The following is a 17,793-nucleotide window of genomic DNA, read 5'->3' on the forward strand; positions in this document are numbered from 1 at the left end:
GACAAGGGGGGCCACGTGGAGGATGTGAATGTGAATGTGGATCTGGATTGCGGATGAGAAGCTCTGGCGGATGCGAATGGGTTCCCCTGTTCCACTGCAAGTGTCTCCGGCAGTGGCAGCAGCAGCAGCTGCCGCCATTGCAAAACCATCTGCCCAGCTGTTGTTGCCCGTTATGTGGTGCCTCGGCACTCTTTTCTTGGCAACGAGGGTATTATGCGTATTTGGAAAGGTTTTGGCAAAGCGCAGAGAGCGAGAGAAAGACTATCTGAATTGTGTCGCGTCGATTTAGTTTATGTTAAAATCACAGCATCGATCAGGAAGGGTATTGGCTAGGGGTACTATGTATGGTAAAGCTAGCAGTTTAATCGCGTTTAAATTATTTCAATCTTCAGTTGCCATATTAAAACCATTTTATGTCTGCGTTTTCCTCTCCCTAAAGTTTTCATCTTTTGCAGCGTAAGAGTATTTGCAAGTCATGGCCACTTTATTTGACTTTTTCAACTGCCCTTGTTTTTTTTTTGTTTTCTTTTTTTGGGCATTTACTAAAACATTTAACAGCAACAAAATCCACAATAAACGGGCAGAAGTTAGCTGCTGTTGCTGTTGCAGGGGCCTTTATCCTTTCGCTGCTCTCTGTCTCTCTGTTAACTATTCCACGGTGTGTACCGCCCCCCCACGGTGCCCCCTGCTGGGCAATGCCTGCTCCTCCTCCTCCACTCTCTCACTTAGTTGTTTGTGCTGCTGCTGATTCCTGCCTCTGTGTTTGTGTGTTTTTCAGCGTGAAATTAAAATTTTAACACAGAGACAAAAAATGCGGTTGCTTCCCTATACATATAAAAGCACATATGTATATGAGTGCATCTGTGTGTGCATTACATATACAAATGCATAGTATACAAAAAAAAACAAAAATAAAGAAGAGCAGCATAAAACGGCTACCATTTGGAGACCGAAGTTGTAGATGCTCTTGAAGGGGTTTTGTTGTAGAAATAAATATGTTGGCTCAGCTAGCCAAACAAGTTGCAACGCAACTGTAGTTTGGCTGTTTGAACACCTGGCTTTCGAATTAAATTATTAATGCTAGACGCAACGCGCATTTTGGGTGCATATTTCCAGGAAATTTGTGGAAAAAGAGAATAGAACTATAATCCGGAAGGTTTCGTATTAAATCTGTAAAAAAAGACTAGCTAGTCTTTTTTCCTACATCAAAAAAATGGATTGTTGCCATGATCTAATAATAATCAGATTTTGATACATTTTTGTGGTAATAAATAATAGATAACAATAAATAAAAATAATCTATGGCTAGGGCCTATAAGTGCTGATATCTCTCTTTATTTGCCACATGTTTTAATAATCGCAATACTCTCTCAAAGAGTATGCCGAAAAGAATAAACAGCAACACCATTGATGTTGACATTTGACGTTGAAATCATCATCATCATCATCATCTACACGTCATGGCCCGCTTTCCGGCAGCAGCATTCATTTGGCCTGGCTCTCTCTCCGTCTCGCTGTCTCTCGCTCTGCTGCAACGTATTGTCTGTTGCCATTTTCAGTCATTTTTACCCTTAACCCTTTATCACTCCACCAGCCCCCCTCCGCCCCCTAGGAAATGCCACTCCTTTTCGCTGTTTCGCTGGTTTATTTATTATTGCAGTGTGACATCAACCCATCCTGCGCATCTCCACACACAAAATGCATAACGAAACCAAGGGATTTCGAGCAGAAAAAAAAACATGTGCGTAAAACAACCAAAAGAAAAATAATGAAAAACTGTGCCAAAATTAACAAAAAAAAAAAAAATAAATAAAACGGGGCTACATTTTTATTAAACAATGTAGAAAAGTGCATTCTATTTGGCTAACAAATGTGCGGCACACGCACACACCACACACACAGATGACAAAAAGAGAGTCAGCGAGGCATATCTGAGCGCTGTTAAAAAAAAAGAGGATTTTCCAAAGGATAATACGAGCACAAGTTTTGGGAATTGTTGGCAGTCTTCTTTGTATGTAGGAAATTACCCAGTGCTCCAAACAATGGGAAATAGGAGAGAGAATCGACAGAGTCAGAGCAATGGAAATGCTGGCTCGGCGTTGAGCTATTTAATAAACTTTTTCTGGTTCCGCTGAATGCTTAAATCTTTCCCTGAACCTATCCAAAATGCACTTTCCATCACGCAATAGCACAGACACACTCTATGGATAGATACAAAAGCCATAGACCCACACTTTATGACAGGCGATAATGCATTTCATAGGTTAATAGGCGCTGGCTGACTGCCTGCTGGCTGCTGCGTGGCAGTTGCAGGCCTCAGCAGAACAAAACAAAAAAAACAAACACTTTGAAAGCCCTTCATTATGTGACCAACAATTTCATAGGCCCTGTTCCCGGCAACATTTCACACTAAACACCAAAGTGCTGTTCGGAAAATGCAATGGAAAAGGAGGCTGGCACTGGCAGTGGCACTGGCACTGGGCCCAACAACACTTCATTTACAGCATTAGAGAGCGGGAGCGAGAGCGAGAGCGGGAGCGGGAGAGAACCAAAAAATGCAACGCATGGATGGCGACCAATATGTGAAGAGGCGACAGTGCGTATCCAGTGCGCGCTGGTAGGACATGGTACAGGATATGGGGGCTGGCTAGCTGGCCAGCTGGCTGTTCTGGTTGGGTGTGGGTGGTGGGTGGTTGGGTGGTTGGGTGTAGTGCGTTTATTATAAAGCCAAAAGCGGCAGGAGTCCTGGCTGTCGTTGACTGTCGATTTCATGTGACAATTTCATGCATTTCAATTAAGCTGCCGTCTGGGTGCGAAATGTGTGAACAATGCAGAAGGCAGAAGTGGTAGGAGGGAGACGACCCCGGGACACCCAGACGGCACACCCATCCCACCATACCTACAACCTTGTTGTTGTTGTTGTTGTTGTGGCTGAGTTCTCTGACAGCTCTTAATGAATTAGCTAATAAAAAGAGAGACCCCAGACCCCCGGCAACGACGACAGCACAGAGAACTACCAACACACACACACACACACACACACCTCAAAGGCAACTGAAAAAGTTGCTTTCATACAAGAGCGTGTGGTATGTCTTGGAACGATAAACATCATTAGACGGTACAAAGGGATCGGCACAAAAGGACTTTATTTGCATGTTGTCTGCTTTTTTGTAGGTGCCACTGACCCCCAGCCCCGTACAGTGAAAAGAAGACATCTGTCAGGTGTGTTGCCTTATCGAGTGAGTGGCTCCCTTTTGAAAAGACGCATTTTCACACATTCACGGGGGGCATACAGGCATACAGGCATACAGGGCGAAAACATCTCGGGGGAAAATCGCCAGTCAAAGAGATGGAAATATGTTGTTTGCTTTGTGGATGGGTCCGCCTGCTTGGACACTGCTTGCGGATGAATGTCATTCAGCGGAGGTGTTGGCTTGGCAAACATTTGCCCCACCCCCCCAAAAGCAGCAGCAGCCACCACCCCAAAATGCTTAAAGCAAAACTCTCAACTTTTTGACTTTAAAGAAGAGACGTCAGAGAGCAGCCATGTGTCCCTGCCTGCCCGCCTTTCCTTCGCAGAGAACATAAATTTGCATATTTTAATTATTCATGCATTTTTAAGATTGATAAGAAATGTTGTGGCCACCAGGCAGGACAGCGCAGAGCACAGGGCGTGCCCTGAGGCAAGTGAAAAGACCGAACCGAAGCGAACCAAAGCGAACCAAAGCGAAGCGAACGTTTTTCCATTGGTCAGTGAAGGAAAATCTCTTCAAATTTTTGACCGCAACTCGCAGGGGACGAAAGTGGTGAACTAAAGAGTTGAATATCATGAAATTGAATAGGTTTAAAGTTTGGTTTTAGTTTAGTTTAGTTACACTACGAGAATTCTCGTGCTGAAGGTTGAAAGTAAGGATAATTTAGAGCTGGTAGATGGCTGATTTGATTGAATTTTCTGGCACGTTTCCCACTGGAAAAATGATCAACAGACAGATCATTCAATCCAGGCGGTACTTCCCTCCTAATCCGACTGTCCCACTGCCTTCTCCTCCCTTCAATGTGACACTCCAAAAAACTTTATTTTTAGTTTTAGAAAAAATCTAACCCAGCAATCATTTCGCCAGCAAAACAGGAAAAAAAATCAGAAGAAAACCAGAAGAGAAATTCAAGACAAGAGCCCAAATCTCGTGTCAAGCAATTTAGAGCAAATCAAACTTTGGTGTCAAGTTCTCCTGCGGATTATGTTCCAGCAAAGAAAACTTTTGCCTTCACATTTTTTTGATGCTTTGTTTTTGAGTAGCCAAGAAGCAATTGAAAACAAATCAAAATACATGGAGTAGGAGCCAAGCCAGCCAGCCAGCCACAGTCAACAATTCGACAATCTTCAAATATATTTATAGGCCTCAGAACGGTAGAAGGTTCCATGGCCTAAACAAACAGTGGTGCTGGCGCTGGTGCTGCTGCTGCTGGTGCTGGCTCCTTCTTGGGAAAGTTTCAAAAACCCGTAGAAAATCCCAAACAAAACATGCTCGAAAATTGAGTGTTTATTGTGTTAAGTAGACATCCACACACACACACAGCACAGCAGAGCAGCAGCAGAGCACAGCACAGAGAGAGAGAGAGAGAGCAGTGAGGACATGGCTGGAGGAGTAGACTCTGAAATCCAGTCAAGCCCGAAGCAGAGAATGGAAGTGAAAAGACAGGCAGGGCCAGGAGGCACATCCCAGTGCCTGTACACCAGGCACCAGAAACCAGCCACAGCCTTAGTTCCAGCTTGCCCCAGCTTCATCCAGCCAGCCCCAGGCCGAGTAAATAACCGTTTTTTAGTGGCAGGCCGGAAAAAAAAGACAACCAACTCGGCTGAAGATGTTAGACAATGCCAACAATAAAGCCGCAAGTGCCGGCGGCACAAAAAAAAGCACCAGAACATCCACACAGAGAGAGAGAGAGAGAGGGAGACAGAGTGGAATAAAGATATAACAAAGTTTCCATCCCGCAAGATGTCGGCAAATTTGTGGCCAGTCAACACTTCCTGGTGGAAGAATCTCCTCTGCCACTTGCCATTCCCATTCCCATTCTCGTATGTGTGTGTGGGTGTGTGTGGATTGTAGAGGAGTGGACGCCACATCTATAAGTGACATTCAAGCAGCCCCATTGATCAGTGTAATGAAGGGGCCAACGTTTTCCTAATTGCTGTCGCTTCTTGGGGGAGGGGTTGGGGGCTCTCCACTCATAAAGGGTGTCGTCTCCATCTCAGACATAGAGCATCGACCACCACAAGGAATGTCCTCAACCACTGCCATCGCCACCGCCACCGCCAACGCCTCTTCCACTTCCGCTGATGATGATATTGATGATGATGACGGGGTTGGGGTATGACTTGGAGTACACTTGGTGCTACAGCAGCAATGATGGCAGTTAATAGATAATAGCATAGGTTGAAGGACTCTTCAAGGGAGTTGACGATGAGAGCAGATGCCTGACAGATAGACAGACAGACAGAGAGACAGACAACAATACAAAGATGAGTTTCAGTTAGATGAGAACTTCATTTGAGTGGAAGTGATACACGGAATACACGGGATACACTGAGCATTTCAATAGCGGAAATGTAAGGTAGGAGGCATTTTACTTGCGCGATAATTCAAAGAAAACAAGTGTCATGCAGCAGCGCACCTCGGTTAATAATAAAAGAAACTCCGAAGGACTTCAAACCCCGAATAAACTTTGACAGATCCCAGACAGCCCAGAGCGCTGATCGACCGTGGGGCGCTGCTGCATGACGTTTGATCTTATATATGAAATGCACTTTAGTTTGTAAGCATCAAATGTTTACTGATTACGGTATATGGGGGGGGAGTACACTCGTACATATGTATATGGCGGGGCACACAAAATATATTACGACAAATAAGAAGGAAGGAAGGGCACAGGGAAGAAGCCCGTGCTGCACCCAACCATTTGCTGTTTGCTGTTCCTGCCTGCCCCATGTCCCCCTGGTCCTTCAGTGATGTGTAAGGGAGGAAGGATGTCCTGACTGACGGACTTGGATGGCTTGTCTGTTTGTCTAACTGTCAGTGGTGCAGCAGCAGCAGCAGCAGCCGTCTGATGTCTCTGATAGTTGCATGTGTATCCACTGACAGACGACATGCACAGCGTACATCTTATTAAGTTTGCATTACTCGTAGTCGTAGTCGTAGTGGCGGTGCTTGGGTCTGTCCTTTCTTGCAGATGGTGGACTCTGCTTCTAAGATGCCTCATGCCCCATGCCGCACCAGGAATGATGACGGTTGTGGAGAGTGGATTGCGAGGAGCTGGAGACAGAGTTTCAATTTCTCTGTCCACTGTCGAAGTCTATTTTAACATACGTACGTTTTGGAATGGAAGCAGGACTAGGACGAGCACGAGCACGACAGGGACTCTCTCTTTCTTTTCTCATGCCTTTCTCTACAATTTAATTTAATTTTTCCTGTCGTAGACATTTGATAATACTGCCAGCCGTTCCCCTGACCATTCTACCGCGTCACTCCACTCCACTCCACTTCCATTCCGGCTCAACGAAATAGCGCATAGAAAAGTTACTATTACTACGAGGAGCGAGGACGATGACTGGTGCTGGTCCCGGTCCCCGTCCTAATGCTGCCCTCTCTCTCTCTGTCTTCCGTCAGTTATGGGCTGGCGCATTTTATAAATTTTTAAACTTATGGCTCATTTTTATGCATTTCCACTGAATGCGCAGTGGACGACTGACTGTCTGCCTGCCGCCTGCCATGCAACTGCGAAAGCCAAATGCCAGAGATGCAGAGCTGGAGGGGAAAATGCCAGCGATATAGAGATGGAGAGGAACAGCCCACAGACACCCATGGATAGAGAGGAAAATGGCAGTGAGATGCGAGAGAGGAAAATGCCTGGAAGGTATGCGGCAGCGGGGTACAAGTCTCGCTTTGCCTTATCCCTTGCTGCATTTGTCTGTCGTCTGTCGCTATATCTATGTGCGATTCTAGTGCGTTTTAATGCGATAATAAATCATTGGAAATCCATTTGTGTTGTCAACACACAAGTTGACAACCAAAACGAATACGGCAGACAATCCGAAACGCTTTTGGCCTTGCATGCGTGTTGACCATTAAACGCCAACTGGTATGCAATAAAAAAGCGAGGCAAAGTCGTTATATTTAGACACATAAACAACTCCCAAAGTCCACCCACGCCAAGCACATTCTCAGACAGTCTTATTAATGATTTCGCCAGCTTAACTCGGTGGTATATGGGTGGGGCAGCCAAATTAGGAGTAGCCAACCCCTAAAGGGATGTTTGCAGGCAGATCTTAAAGGGTGCAGAAGCTATTACTGCAGAAAAACCGAGAGGCGCTGCTGCATGATTCGAAAAACTATATCCAGAAGATCTCTAAAGAAATATTAACATATATTAACCAATATTAACAAGGTTTAAGCATCCACGAAATTTACTTTCAATTTAAATCAAAATTAAGCTCCTAATTTCTGCCTGCATTCCCCTTTAACCAATACCAATGTCAAAACACCTATTAACCTTTTGACCCAATTTTTACCCTCATAGATCACGCGCTAGTTCTCTCACTTGCTGTCTAAACATAAAAACAAAGAGAAGAGAGAGAGAGAGAGAGAGGGAGTGGGAGACAAACAAACAAATACACATAAAACAAACGGCGAAATTAATAAATAAATTAATAAATTACAAATAATTTATCACGATACACACACACAGCGGAGTAGCGGGAGATGTATTGGCAGTTGGTTCGCCATTTACGGCTCCCCCCCCACCTCAGCAGCAGCCATGTGGCGTGGCGTGGCGGCGGCTCTGTCTAAATAAGTCTATTAGAGAAATGAAAATAAATTGCGTGCTTTCAGGCGCCTGCCAGTTGCCAGGCGGCCATCGATTGCCAACATGCCAACTTGGACAGGAGCAGAGGCCCCAGACACAGACACAGACCCAGGCACAGAAACAAGCACAGAAACAGAGCCAGAGACAGACACCGTGGAATCAACAGCAAAAACAAGAAAGCCGTCGTGGCTTGTGGTGACCGAGGTGTTGATACTCTCTTAGGGATATACTCGTAGAATTATTATACTGAGTCTCACCTTAAGCATCTCTCAATTGCTTTGCTAATTCATAATATATATTCTCTTTCCATTGCTGAACATTCTACTCCAAATCCTAAATGTACCCCCATCTGAGAGAGTATAACAGAAGCCAAATTCAATTATAAATGCGTGTAGCACCCGCAGGGCCATTGTCTATAAGTCCATATACAAGCATAAATAAGTTCACATACGTATATATTATATATGACTATATATCATCCAGCCATTAGAGAGCGTGTGTGTTTTGTGTGTAGTAAGTGTAAGTGATTAATTTTTGACAGGCCGCATTTGTTGTGCGGTATTGAAAACAATCAATGCTTCAATCTACTGACACGCTGCCCCTATGGAGCGAATACTCCAGCAATTAGAGAGCTCTCAGACATTCGAACAAAAATACCCCCAAAGAAATCTCAAGTGTATTGGCTTAAGATTGCACAAGTTTGCTGGCAGCCAGGCAGCCGGGCAGCCGGACGGGCAAATAAATAAATATTTTGCATATCAAATGGTAATTGACTGCACATATCGAGGTCAGACCTCCTTCGGACAGGCATACGACGAGTGGGGCTGAAAATTATTACTAGAATTTAGTATTCATTTGTTTTCGAGCATTTAAATATTGACACAATTATGGGTGGGCTATTCAGGCAACTCGAACAAATATAAATGATGTTTTTCTTTTAATTGAAATTTATACAAACATTTGGAATTTCTCTTGGAAACGAAATGGAACATTTAAGTGCACTTTTTTTTATATTTATATTTTATTTCTGATATATTTAATGGAGAGCTTTATCCAGCTGTTCCATCAATATACGGGCGGGCACCCCTACCCCAGAGACTCACCTCATTTCCGCAAACCATTTCCCTTTATCATTTCAGTTTTGTGCATTTTCATCTCATTTAGTTGCCATTCCTCAAATATTTACATACAGCACGTTTTTACGACTATCTACCTATAGCTGCAGGGGAGCGCCGAGCCTCTCTGCGCCGATTGCCAAATGTGCGTTTTGGGTAAAATTATAACATAAGCCACATGCTCGTGCTCCTTCTGCTCTTGCTAGCTGCTGGCTGCTGGCTGTTTGGCTGCTGGCGGGGGGTGGGGGTATTCTGCCACATAAAAATCAAGCGGAAAAACCCAACCCAACCCAAAAACCAAAGCCGAAAGCCGCCAGAAAACCCAGAGAAGCTCTGGCCATAATGCAAATTTATGATCAGAATTCAATTATGTGCTTATTGAAACGCAGCTGCTGCCAAAATACAGTTGGGGCTGCCACTGCTGGCCCCATGGCCGATACCTGAGGGACGGTTATACCTGAAGGGAGTACGAGTAATGGGTTGGTGGGGGGTGGGTGGAAGGGAGCGGCAGCCCTGCCGTCTGGCCATTCACGCATCCGGCCAGCAGTTAATGCTGCCCAGTTTAACGGTTAAAGCCAAAAGGCCATGATTTACTCACACACACACACAGACAGAGCATTACAATTGAGGCTTAAAGTGCGTGGCAGGCACTTTATGAGCAATGGCCATTGGCCATACGCTGTGCTCGGCTCGGCTCGCTCTGTTGTGTGCACAGAGGCGTCATTAAACCAGTTAACAAATAAATACTTTGCGGCCCACTCCCACCCACCAAAAAAAAGGAGTGTGGGCTGCCAGTTTATTGGCCAAGCCATGTTGTGGTACCATCTAATGTCCACTGAGGTTCTGCTTCTGTTTCTGCGGAGGGGCAGGAGGAGGAGGAGGCCTGACAGAAAATGGCAGGTGGTAAGAGTGTGCCTAGGATGTTTATGTGATTGACAGAACTAGGATTTCGTTGGTTTTTATTTTATTTATAGAATAAAGTAATCTAAAAATCGATATTTTTATTCACTTAAAATTTTTTTTTCTTTCCACAGTCATAAATAATTTAAAGCTCTTTCCAAATTCCATAGGGAATAAGTGAATTTTCTTTTACAAGAGATTACAAAATAATTGCATTGAGAAATTAATTATTATAAGTAAGAAAATTTTGTTGTGGAATAATTGAAAGTTTTCTAAGCATTTATTTTCACAGCTGACTTTTGGGCGTGCATTTCTATTGATTTTTCTGCAACATTGAAATAACAAAAGTCAGGCTTTGCTTTGCTTTGATGTGAAGTCTGACATATGTATGTATAGCAATTTATGCCTTTGTGGAACTTTACGGAGTCAAAAGCTGAGAACTTTTACTGGATATTCTCCAACATGAAAGTAAAGAAAACTAGGTACATATTATTTGTGATGAAAAGTCTGACGCAAAGCAAAGCTGTAGCATATTTTCTCCTTCAAAATTGTTTCTTAGGCTTGTTGAAGCCATCCAAAATTCCATAAACTATACAGAATCGAATGATACAATTTTAACTGCTCTATAACCCTCTCCATTAGCTTTCCAATGTGCCAAAGAGCGCTTTAATTAATAGCCACCTACTTTTTCCTTTCCAGCATTTAATGACAGAGCAAAAATATATGGAAATACTCATCGAAAAATGTGTACTGTACCTTTTGCACGGCTAATATTAACGCTGGTACGCAGTTGCAGTTGCAGTTGTTTTATTAACTGTTTTGCTGATTTTGCCTTTGGACAAGCGGGCCATTTAATTGAGCCAAAGACACACACACACACACACACACACTATCGCAGTGGGACGACACAGGATATGTGGCATAAACACCGCAGGCTGTGCCACACCACATCACACACACAAAAATTTGTTTTCTTTTCCTGCCTCTTTTTTTATTGCTTTTGTTAGCTTCTGGATGCTCTGGAGCATCCTCTTTCTGGGCGTTCATGTATAAATAATTCGAAATTAATTACATGTAACATGTTACGGGGTTTTCCTCATACATTTGTCTGCTTTATTTATTTGTGTTTGTTGTTAAAGAAAAATAAACAAAAAAAAAAAAAAAACAAATAGATAAAGAGCATACAAAAAAGGTGTAGAGGATATAGATACCCTTGCAGAACAGTCTCTCTTTTTTTTTTTTTTGTATTTTTAATGGATTTGTGCAACATTTGGTAGCATTTTGCTCAGATATTTTATTGATGTTTGGTCTACGTTTACTATGGGAGCTGTGGGTGCTATTTTCGTTGCTGTTTCTACTCTTATATTTGTCTGCAGCGTGGCAAACACTTAATGTTAATCAGCATACCTCTTCTTGGCCAGGGTACCAACAAAAGAGAAAGCCTTTTTGTACGCTTCATGTCAAAGGTGGTCGGAACGGATCGGTCAATTGGCAGGAGGGTATATGAGGCAGAGGCAGAGCGATAGCAGTCACAGCAGCGACAGGAGCGACAGAAGCGACAGCAGCGGGAGTTATAAAATATATATAACGTGTATATAGTAGAGCGGCGATGCCACTGGGCACTGCCATACACAAACAAGATGTGCCACAACGACGACTGCTGGCTGGCTGGCTGGGTGGCTGGCTGCTGCTGCTGCACAGATTTATGCTACGCAATTAACAATGCCGGCCATTAAGCGCAACTACAACTACAGCTACAATCTCTACGACTACAATTGCATATCCGCAGGATTCATATATGTATATTCATATGTACATCTGTGTGTGTTTCAGTGTGTGTGTACAGCATTTTATAGCATACTTTTATGGGCCAACAAACAGACTTTTATTCGCCGCTCACCGACACACGTATATGGACACACACAGACACACACATTGCTTTTGGTGGGGGAAAAAGCTTAAATGTTTTTGAATTTAAACTTATAATTAAAAAACTTTTCTTCCTGTGTGTGTGTGTGTGCCGGTACGCACATTGTTAGCCCTTTAATTGGCCCTTTGTTACAGTTGTTGTCCTGCGCTTTTCCACATCACTCCCCCCCGCCTTTACTCGTCTCTCCCCTCAGCTGGGGAAAATTGTGTGTTTGCAATGTAATTTTCAATTCATTGGCATTTTTCGTTCCCATTCGGACGGGCATTAAATCTTTCATATTTAAATGGAATGTTAAACATTGAAATGAACTTGCATTAAGTTGCATAATTACATTTCGTAATAAACGTTGGACAGAACACTGCCGCCTCGCCATATAATTGAGTGGCTGTCTTTCCATCCCCCTTTCCCCTTTCCCCTTCCCCCTTCAACCAAACATCTCACTCATTCCCATTCCCATTGCCATTCTCTGTGGCCTCTGGTTCGGCCTCTTCCTCTGCATCCGGCGGTATAGTACGTACTATATATATTATTTATTGCAAATATGCTCATAAAAAGCACACACAATGTAGTCGGGAATGGCTGTGGGCTGTGAGCAGTGGGTTGTGGGCACATGCCCGGGGCAGGGGTAAAAATAATGGCAACTACCTTTTGCACTTTGACATATGACAACAGTTACGGCAGCTCCACTCTCTCTCTCCCTCTCTCTCTCTGCATAAAAAATTATTGCAAACACAACGAAAGTATTCCACAGAATTCTTGCACTTTTTAATCCGATGGCAGTCAATGCCAATGCAAGGGCTGTATCCAAAATAGTGTGAAAATCAGCTCTACATAAAGAAAACTTTCTAGAGATGGTTTTCATAGCAATATCACCGATATTCCCACCTTTAATTTTACTTTTTCGTCATATTTAACTTTCTTTTCCAAGAAAATATTATAAAAAATCAGATCTAATGGAATATAATTCGCCAAAAGGCAATACGATCTAGTACTGTCCATAATTTCCCCAACTTTGAACTCTTTTAAATTTTCTAGTCATAATTCACCCACAAAAACACCCGTCAAACACTTAATTTTTAACTTAATTTGTGTGCTTTAATTAACAATTAAATAGAGACAGTAACATCATAACAATACCCAATAGTGTAAAAAACCAAACTGCAGGACTTGATTTCCATTTAAAAAGAGGGAGTGAAAGGAAAGCGAAACTCTATCCATATGGCACACATAAAAAAGTGCCGGAAATGTTGTACAAAAAACTAATAACCAAACGGAAATGCAAAAATGCAACAAAAATTCATATTAAAAAATAAAACCGAACAATGAAAAATATATACATAAAATACAGGAGCATAAAAAGAGGGGGGAGCGAGTGTGTGGGAGTTCAGGCAAAGACAGGAAGCGATCCTGGATCCTGGATGCTGCCACTATAGAGTGAAGGTAACGTAACGACCATAAAGCAAAGGACATTAAATGTTCAACTGACAGGGCCGTGGAAAAAAGTGTGGAAAATGGGAAATTTAATTAATTTCATATGCGAGTCAAATATTTTCATGCTATGCTGCCAGGCGGCCAGTCAGGCAGACAGGCAGTCGAGCCCCTCTCTTTATCTCTCTCTCTCTTCAGCTTGTATCGATGGATGAGGGTTTTTCAGGACATCCCTGGCCGTACCTCTTTCTCTATAAGTTTTAACTCGAACTCTTCATATATATATATATATATATTCTGTATTTTTGCACGATATATTCGTATGTTTTTACGTTACGTTTGCATTTCAATTTGTGTTTGACATCTATTAACATTTTTTTCTTGTTTTCCCTGATTCTGTTATTTTTTTATGGCCCAGACATTTACATAATTAAATTTATAAACATTATTGGTAGCATGCTTTTAGCTTTATTAATTTTTCCTGCCCCACGTTTTTGGGCTGCATACTCGTACATATGTGGTGTCAGGGGAAACAGACACGAGGAGACGGAGACGACTCCTCGAAACCCCAAATGCGTTAGGGACGCTTGAGGCGGGGGAGGGTTAGCTTTTCCTGTTTCCTGTGGCGCACATATGTCATGGGTTCTGTGTTTGTTAATTATATATTCGAGTCTGTTTGTTTGTGGGTGTGTGTCTGTCTGTCTGTCTGTCTGGGAGACTCTCATTTAATCAATTTGGAAGCAAAATTAATAACAAATACGCGTAATAGATCTTGATAGGACATGCTGACGGACTAATAGATCTGTAATTTATGGAAATTCATATGAAAAAGGGAGATTATTTATGAGTGGAAACGAAAAAGTTGCGCCCCTAAAATCCTAAAAAAATTCCCTTATATTAATTATTTATTTATTAAATTAATTACGAAATTACGCGCCACAATCCCTCAACCCTTTCGCATCTACAAATCAGCCAGCACTTCGGAGCTGCTTTCGATTTATTGAATGATTGCCAGAGAGAGGCGGCGGCAGAGCTGGAGCCTGGCAAATGGCAAACATTTAATTAAAAAAGTGCACAAACACACACAAACAAACACACAAAAGAAAGCTTGGAGGCAATCAAAGAGACAGAAAGAAAGTCGAGTTCTTTTATTAATTATGAACTAATTAACACAGAAAAAGCAGAAGCAGAACCAGCAGCAGCAGACAGCAGCAGACAGCATCAACAGAGGGGGCACTCGTGCATGGGTGGGTCGGGGCGGGGACGGGGGGCGTGTCCGAATGACAGAGTCAGAGCCAGAAACCAGTTGAAGATGTGCTGAGGAGTTCCTTGGAGGAGTTTCCATCATCATCATCATTATCTGGCAATCATTATCCCAGAGTTCGGTTGGACAAGTGCATTACTAATTGCCAGCTTGCTGGGCAATGGACAAAGTTTTTTTGGATACCCCTCAAAAAAGGCAGAGAAAGGAGAGTATTTACGACTTTACGACTGTCTTTTTGCTGCAAAGAGTACATGAGCTGAAACTACCAGGAATACACGACTATATCCTGTAGGTTTTATGGGAAAAACTTGTAGCCTTTAGTTCTAATGAAACTCAAAGAAAACATTAGCTATAGTTTATTGATATCTGAAGAAAACGTTAACCAGTGCAGATCCATATATATATATTCATTACCACAGCAGCAGAGATTCATAACTTCCTCCAGGGTATCTAAAGCTTAGTGTCTTTCTTTCTTGTGTTTTTTTTTTAGCTTTCTCTTATTATTTACCCATAAAGCAAATGCGTGAAACTATGCAAAAGAAGTTTATAATTATGCTGATTGCGGCGACAGTCGGAGTAGAATCGAGTCGAGTCTCACTCTCTGACGTTTCGCTTGATGTTTGTTTGCCTTTGCAGCCGTTCTTGGCATAAAGTTCTTGCCATAAAGATCCTTCTTTTAGGCCAGCAAAATATATCGGTAAGCCGCATTTCCCACTTTTGCCATAGATATGCAAATGTAATTAGTTGCATGCCAGAGCCGTCAGGACACGGACACGGACACGGATGCAGCCACGGACCGTACAGGATGCAGGACTGACTGTGCAGCCAGCAGCAGCAGCAGCCAGCAACAACCACGGAACTGTGAAGCACCCTCTGGACGACGCCTTGTAAAATGTTAGCGTACCGAAACAATTTATAGCGAAAATAGAATTAAAACCACAAAAGCAAAACATGGCAACACACAAAAAAAGCGACAGAAAAGAAGTCTTGGAAAAAGAATAGAATAAAGAGAGAGAGAGAGAGAGAAAGAGAAGTCAACGATAGAAAAGAAATACAAGAAGCCGCTGGCCAAAAGGCAGCACCAAAATGCATAGAAGGGGGGCCTGTGGGGACTGGCCAAGAAAGAGCAGTCGGCCAAAAACCAAGATTTATATGCAGGCCAGAAAAAAACCAAATCACTGGGAATTTAAATAGAGTCAAAGGGTACCCTATAAAACTGCCAGGTGACAGAAAGTTGGAGGTAAGCCTTAGCCTTAGATTATATTTTTACCCAATTTTCATCCGATATTTGTTTGTATTTATTTACAGTTCATTCCGTGTATCTACTATTTCTGCCAAATAATTTCACAGCAATTCATACTAATTTTCTACAACGACTACCTTCTGCCTCCACATTCTATCATTTCCTAATTTACATATATAAATACCTGTGGTTACAGGGTATGCGCACAAAAGGCAACAAAATCAAGATGGAAAAGAATGAAGAATGTAGGGAGAACAGGAGCAGGAACAGGAGCGCGGTCTGGCTAACACAAAAAAATGTGCATAGATTTGGTCGCCACAATGGAAACCTGGGAACGTGGCAGCGGTGGCAGGAACCGCTCTCCAGAACGCAACAAAACAACGAAACAAGCGAATGAGAAAGGACGAGGGACGACGATGCATATAAATTTGTAATTCTTGATGCAACCGCAACGTTTATTAATTTAAAATTCAATTTCAAAGTGGTCAAGACTTTGCCTTTGCCACAGAACGTGGTCGTAGCAGCACAGCACACAGCACACAGCATATAACACATCCTTCTTCTCACAGTGGATGCGGTTGGTTGTGCGGATGGTGCGGGAAGGGGAATCAATAGTATTAATGTCCAAGCAATTAGTGCGATCAAGTGTCTAATTGTTTTTCTGTGCCATGACCCGTGGACCCCTCAAATGACCATTCCTCGAGACGAATGGCGTTGAAATTATTAATGCGATGGACATTTGCACAAGAAAATTGCAAAATTCCAATAGATAATAGATAAATGTTGCAAAAATCAACCAAAAGAGAGACAAAGAGAGAGAGAGAGAGAGAGAGAGAGAGATTGTGTGGCAAAGTGACAGATGCACTGGAAATGAAAACGGTTTTACTTTGGTTTTTATTTCATTTTTTTATAGCTAAAAGAAACAGCGAAAATAACTGAACAAAAGGAGAAGAGTAAAAGTGGGGAAAAGTATCCAAAGCAGAACTCTAATATTTATTCCAATGATGGAGGATATTCCCAAAGCATTCTGCAACTATTTTAGTTACCAATTAGGACAACTGGTGGGTACTGTCTCTCCTGCTAAACACATAATATCCACCGCTATGTGGGTAAAAGTAGAAGTAAGCAAAATAGTGTACAAAAAGGCAGCAGAAGAATGGAATCAGGGAATGAGCAGAGAAAGGACGAACGGAAGAAATAACTATGCAGAACATTAAACACAACTGACAGCTCCAACATACGTCACGTGGCGTTGTCGTAAAGTTGCTGTCGCCGTTGCTGTGGCAAGTTGCAACAAGGGGAATGGGGCACGGCACAGACAGCTACAACTACAGAGCACAACAATGCAACAGCAGAAGAGAGTGGCACACACACACACACGCACACGCACACACAGACATCGATGACTGTGGGGCATTTTTAATGGAAACTCATTTTTGAGGTTAATTGTAAGCAAAAGATGGCGATGGAAAAGAGGCAGCACATGTGAGGCAGTGGCAGCAGTAGACGGGGGAGCACTAGCAGAAGGAGGAGCTACAGCAGCAGGAGGAAGAGTTGCCCCAACAGAAGGAACACACACATGCACACACATTCGGGGTAAGGGGAGGGGGAGTAGCAGCAGCAGCAGCTCAAGGCTAGTAACGTTGCAGCATTGTGTGCGGGCAAAATTATGGAAAGCACAATGTGTGTGTGTGTGGCGGTGTCCTGGCTGGCATGTGAGCTAAAGGAGGAGGAGCTTGGAACACAGCACCAGCGACCGACCACCGCCAGCAGATGTGTTTAATGTTCTGCGCTGCATTTTATAATGAGCGGAAGGATTTTAAACGCCAGTTCCGACGTTCCTCAGAGAGCAAAATACCCTGCAACATTTAGACGGGCAAAGTTTTTCAAGGCAAGGGGAAATGTATGTGAAAATACATGCAGAAAAAATACACAAAAAAAAAAAAAAAACGGTTTGAACTGTAAAACTGAACGAAATATAATTTTTTCAATTGTTCCCGTGAGCAAAATACACTTTTCTTTTGCATATACATATGGAGGATATCTCATAGTC

General features: G+C 42.8%; 1 protein-coding gene across 6 annotated transcripts in view; it reads right to left on the reverse strand.

Annotated features, from left to right (window-relative positions):
• The window catches only part of LOC111077905 (tyrosine-protein phosphatase Lar), a 146,383-nt gene that overhangs the window by 39,589 nt on the left and 89,001 nt on the right, over window positions 1–17,793 (reverse strand). The window lies entirely within an intron of this gene.

This window comes from Drosophila obscura, unplaced genomic scaffold, assembly GCF_018151105.1.
Source record: "Drosophila obscura isolate BZ-5 IFL unplaced genomic scaffold, ASM1815110v1 contig_179, whole genome shotgun sequence".
NCBI lineage: Eukaryota > Metazoa > Arthropoda > Insecta > Diptera > Drosophilidae > Drosophila > Drosophila obscura.